This window comes from Pteronotus mesoamericanus, unplaced genomic scaffold (genome assembly GCF_021234165.1).
Source record: "Pteronotus mesoamericanus isolate MK-2021 breed Mesoamerican mustached bat unplaced genomic scaffold, CSHL_Meso_final scaffold_165, whole genome shotgun sequence".
In the NCBI taxonomy this organism is placed as follows: domain Eukaryota; kingdom Metazoa; phylum Chordata; class Mammalia; order Chiroptera; family Mormoopidae; genus Pteronotus; species Pteronotus mesoamericanus.
In genome coordinates, this window is record NW_026555307.1 from 8,157,031 (window position 1) to 8,163,030 (window position 6,000).

Consider the following 6,000-nt stretch of genomic DNA (forward strand, 5'->3'; position numbering starts at 1 on the left):
GTGGATAAAAACTGGGAGGGACAATAGGGGAGCAGTTGATCACAGCCTCAAGCCAGACTGTTCAGCCCAGGGTTCCAGCAATGGGAGAATAAAGTCTCATAACTTCTGACTGTAAACCAGTGGGGACTGGCACAGCAGAAGAAACCACCAGTCTCTTCAGAGAGTCCATGTAAAGGACCTATAGGGTCCTAGAATGTCTACAAACCCACTCACTCTAGAAATCAGCACCAGGGCAGCAATTAAAAGGGTGCCAGATGCTTATGGAAAGTTGGGGAAGAGACTGGAAACCGGGCAAGAGCCAAGCAAGGGGCATTGTCTCCTTTCTGAACCCTCCCCCACATACAGTGCCACAAATTGGTGAAGTGGGCTGCCCTGTTCTGGTGAGTGCCTAAGGCTCCACCCCTTACAATGTAACAGGTGCATCAAGCATGGGAATCAAAGCAGCTCTACCTAACACACAGAAACACAGGGAGGCTGCCAAAATGAAGAGACAGGGAAATAAGGCCCAAATGAAGGAACGGATCAAAACTCCAGAAAAAGAACTAAGCCAAACAGAGACAGCCAACAGATGCAGAGTTCAAGGGACTGGTGATCAGGATGCTCAGAGAAATGATTGAGGGTAGCCATAAAACAAAGGAAGAAATGAAGGTTATACAAAGAGAAATAAAGGAAAATACGCAGGGAACCAACAGCGAAGGGAGGGAAGCCAGGATTCAAATCAACAATTTGGAATAAAAGAAATAGACAGCCAACCAGAACAGAAAGAAGAAACAAGAATCCACAAAAATGAGGAGAGGCTTAGGAACCTCTGGGACAACTTTAAATATACCACCATATAAATCAGAAGAAGAGGAAAAGCAAGAAATTGAAAACTTGTTTGAAAAAATAATGAAGGAAAACTTCCCCAATTTGCCAAAGGAAATAGACATACAAGTCCAGGAAGCTCAGACAATTCCAAACAAGTTGGACACAATGAGGGCCACATGAAAAAACATCATAATTAGGTTACAGATAAAGAATGAATCTTAAAAGCAGCAAGAAGAAAGAGAGAGTTATCTACAGAGGAGTTCCCATATGACCATCAGCTGATTTCTCAAAAGAAGCCTTGCAGACAAGAAGGGACTGGCAAGAAATATTCAGAGATGAAAAGCAAGGACCTACATCCAAGATTACTCTATCCAGCAAAGCTATCATTTAGAATTGAAGGGCAGATAAAGTGCTTCCCAGACAGGGTAAAGCTAAAGGAGTCCATCATCACCAAGCTCTTGTTGTATGAAATGTTGAAGGGACTTATCTAAGAAAAAGAACATAAAAACTATGAACAGTAAAGTGACAACAAACACAACTATCAACAATGGAATCTTAAAAAAACAAAAACTAAAACAAGCTGGGCAAGCACCTAGAGCAGAGTCATAGAGATGAAGGTCACATAAAAGATTGTCAGTAGGTAGAGTGAGGGTGGAGAATGGGGGGAAAGGTACAGGGAATAAGAAGCATAGTTGGTGGGTACAGAATAAACAGGGGGTGTTGGGAGTATTATGGGAAGTGGAAAAGCCAAAGAACTCATATGTAAGACCCATGGACATCAACTAAAGATGGGACTGGGGGAGGGAACGGGGGTAGTGGACAGAGCGGGATGCTAAAGGGGAAAAATGGGACAACTGTAATAGCATAATCAATAAAATATACTTAAAAAGGTATAAAATAGGTATCCGTGAGTCCATCCTTACAAACATAAATGGTTGAGTAAATAAATAAATGAGTCCAAAGGAAACATCTCCCATACTGTAGGATTCTAAATAATTTGTGTGGATTTCCCCTTCTCCAGTAGTTGAAGCATTATTCCTCCCCTCCTTAACTATTGGCTGTATTTAGTTTCTTCCTTTGAAAGAGTATAGTAAAAGAAGGAAAATAATGTAACTGTACAGTGAAGAAATCTTGGAAACACCTACTCAGCTAGGTGTTCAAGGCTAGTATCAGTGATGTTATGGTGATAGCAGCATGAACCTTTAATATGATATTGTAAGAGTGACAGTTACTGTGCTCTTTCTCCCCCAAAAACCCAAATTCCACTCTAGCTAGGAGAAAAACATTAGACAACCCCAATTTCAGGGACATTCTATAAAATAACTGACCAGTATTCCTCAAAATTGTCAAGGATATCAAAATTAAGAAAACTCTGAGAAATTGTCACAGTCTGGAGGAGTTTAAAGACATAGATTACAAAGTGTAGTATGATACACTTAATGAGATTATAGAATGGGAGAACATTAGATGCAAACTAAGGAAATTTCACTAGAATATGGGCTTTAGTTAATAACAATATATCGTGTTCATTAATTATGACAAGTGTACCATAGTAGTGCAAGATGTTAGCAAAAGAGGAAACTGGATGGTCATTTTTTGGGAACTCTGAACTGTTTTTGTGAAATTTCTGTAAATATAAACTATTCAAAAAGAAAAATTTTATTCAAAACAAACTTTGAAGTTACAGAACAAGAAACTGAGTATAGGAAACTTGCATGAGATCTTTTTAATTAAGAAGGAACACGTTAGCCCTGGTTGGTGTGGCTCAGTGGATTGAGTGCTGACATGCAAACCAAAGGGTCATGTGTTCAATTCCCAGTCAGGGCACATGCCTGGGTTACAGGCCAGATCTCCAGTAGGGGGCACAGAAAAGGCAACCACACATTGATGTTTCTCTACCTCTCTTTCTCCCTCCCTTCCCCACTCTAAAAATAAATGAATTAAAAAAATTTTTTTTTAAATAACTAACAAGTAAACTGTGACATATATTATGAGGATGCTAGAATGTTTTGAAGATTGCAATGGCAGAAAAATGACTGGACCTCAGGAATTTGGAACAAAGCCCTTAAAACCCAATAAGACCTCTAAATCTCCCACTTTATCTCAATCCCACTCCTTGAAATATTAGAAAAGAAAGTGTTCATAAAACCAGATCAGACTGAAAAAAGCCACAGTATACTTTCTTGAATATTAAACACATGAATTAAATAACCCAACAGTTTGGCTGAATAATAGAAAGAAGATAGTGGAAGAGTGATTAAAGAATAAAAAATCAAGCTTAGGGTTTCTTCCAAAACTCTGAACAAAACAATTAAAACATATAACATGACAGGAAATGACATGCGAAAGGCAGTGCCAGAAATTCTGATGTCTATTTATTAGGAATAGTAGAGGGAGAAATCAATAATAAGGAAGAAGAGGAAATATGAAGGGAAAAAAAGACAAAAAAATTCTTGCAAGTCACAAAAGACAAATATTCAAGTAAAAACTATAAAAGCTAAAATTTATAATGCTCTTCCAATTTTTCAGGCCTAGTTTAAGAATGTTACATGTATTAATTATTTCTCATAACCTGGGTGATATTTTGATTTTCATGTGACAGATACAGAGGCACAAAGGTGAAGTAACTTGTCCAACATCACACAGCATTTAATGGAGGAGGCAGAAATCAAACCTACTCTTCATTAATGAAACTATTTACCTTACACTTAAGTGTAAAATACACTTAAAGGTGTGGCACAGTTGTTTGGGCATTGTCTTGCAAAGCAAAGGGTTGCGGGTTAAATTCCCAGTCAGGACACATGTCTAGATTTTGGGTTCTGTCCTTCACTGGGGCACATGAGGGGGGCCACTAATTGATGTTTCTCGCTCACATTGATACTTCTTGCCTTCTCTTTCTCCCTCCATTCCCCTCTCTCTAAAAATAAATAAATAAAATATTTTAAAAATAAATTAAAAATAAAACCTTTTATTTTGAAGTAAAATCAAATTTACAAAAAAGTTGCAAGAATTGAACAAAAAAATCATTTTCTACAATTGGTAATATTTTTTACATTTTCTTTATTAAGTCTATTATTTTCTAAACAATTGAAATTTCATTCAGAAAAGTCAGTTGCACATATAAAGCTCCTTTACTAAAAGCAAACATATTCTCCTCCATAATCACAGTACAATAATCAAAATTACTATAGCAAAATCAAAAATGAGGTACCTAAGAATAAACCTAACCAAGTTAAGTAAAAGGCTTGTATTCAGAAAACTATAGAACACTGAAGAAAGAAATGAAGGAATATACAAATGAGTGGAGGCATATACCATGTTCATGAATTGGAAGAATTAACATCATTTTTAAAAAGCCCAGGCTAGTGTGACTCACTGGATTGAGCACCGACCTGCAAACCAAAGGGTCACTGGTTTGATCCCCAGTCAGGGCACATGCCTGGGTTGCGGCACAGGACCCCAGGAGAGGGCACTTGAGAGACAACCACACATTGATGCTTCTCTCTGTCTCCTTCTCCCTCTCTTCCCTTCTCTAAAAATAAATAAATAAAATCTTTTAAAAAGTCCATTTTAGGGGGAGAATCAAGATGGGGGAGGACTGAGTAGAAGTCACACTGATCTCCTCCCAGAACCAACCTGGAATTACAAATAAATTGTGGAGAAATCACCTGGAACAAACAACTGAACAATAGCGAGAGAGGAGCCTTGTAACCTCGGAGACAGAAGAATCGGCTTTAGTGCAATCTAAATGGTAAGGAGTGCAGTACAGACCTGAGAAGGTGGGTGGGGCGCCTACAGGCGGCAGCACCAGAAGGTTATTGAATCGACTAGTTGGATGCCCCTGAGAAGACCAAAAGTGGGGATCTCTAGCCCACAGCACCAGAGCCCAAAAAGTACACAGAAAACAGCCAGCTGTGAAAAGCAGCAGGGTTGCTCTCTACCAGAGACAGGTGGCTGGAGACGCTTCTCTAGGGCTAACGCAAAATTTTTATTTGCAGCCACTTACCCTGGTCTCTGGCAAAGGTGGGGGGCAGAGTGGGCTAGAGAAGGAAGAGGAGACTGGGGAAGGAGGCTTTGGAGAGAGAACTGATAGAGTAGTTGGTGGGATCTCAGTGCTGACTCATCCCCCATGCGCCAGCAGCCATTTTGCTCAGGAAGAGACCACTCCCACTGAGAGGCACCAGCGTCAAAGGACACCATAGTCCTGTCCCCAGGTGGGATTCCATCCCGCCCTGTGCTAAGCTGCCTGCTGAGTGCAGAGTGGCAGCTCTCTCACAGACAGTAGATCCCTGGCTAAAGGGGATGCAGAGAGGTCTGGCAAAACTAGAGGAGAGACTGGGGATAGAGGCTTTGGGGAGAGAACTGAGAGAGTGGCCAGCGGGATCCCAATGCGGACTCCTCCCCCATTCCATAGAAGCGAGAAGGGACCCAATAACCCCGCCCCCAGGAGGGACTCCACCCCGCCCTGAGCTGTATAAGGTGGCCTGCTGAGTGCAGGGTGACTAGATTAACAGCTGAAGAAGACAGCCACAGACAGCAGATTCCTGGAAGTCTCAAACACACTGCCTAAGGTCAGACAGGGTCAACATCTGACATCATAAGAGGCAGAACCAGAAAGTAAAAACAGCAGTCTCCTACCATAGAAGTTCACACCACAAAGTCAGGAAACCAAGACAGATCAACTTAAGAAGCAGAAGCAAAAGAGAAGAGTCTCTATCAAATAATGGGAAGACAAAGAAATATGCCCCACTTGAAGGGAAAGGAGGAATCCCCACAAAGAGAACTAAATGAAATAGAGGAAAGTCAACTATCAGATACTGAGTTCCAAACAACGGTTCTAAGGAAGCTCAAGGAGCTTAGTGAGCTCAGAGAGAATTGCCAAAAACTACAGGGAAACGACGAGGAACTTAGTACAAACTATATCAGCATGAAAAAGGACATAGAAACTATCCATAAGAGACAAGAGAAAATGAAGAATACAATTTCTGAGTTGAAGAACACAGCAGAAGGAATCAAAAGCAGGGTAGATGAAACTGAGGACCGAATCAGTGAGCTGGAGGACCAGGTAGCAAAAAACTCCCAGAAAGAGCAAGAAAATGAAAAAAGACTCAAAAAGAATGAAGAGGCACTTAGGGAAATGCAGGACAACCTGAAATGTAATAATATCCATATAATAGGGATACCAGAAGGAAA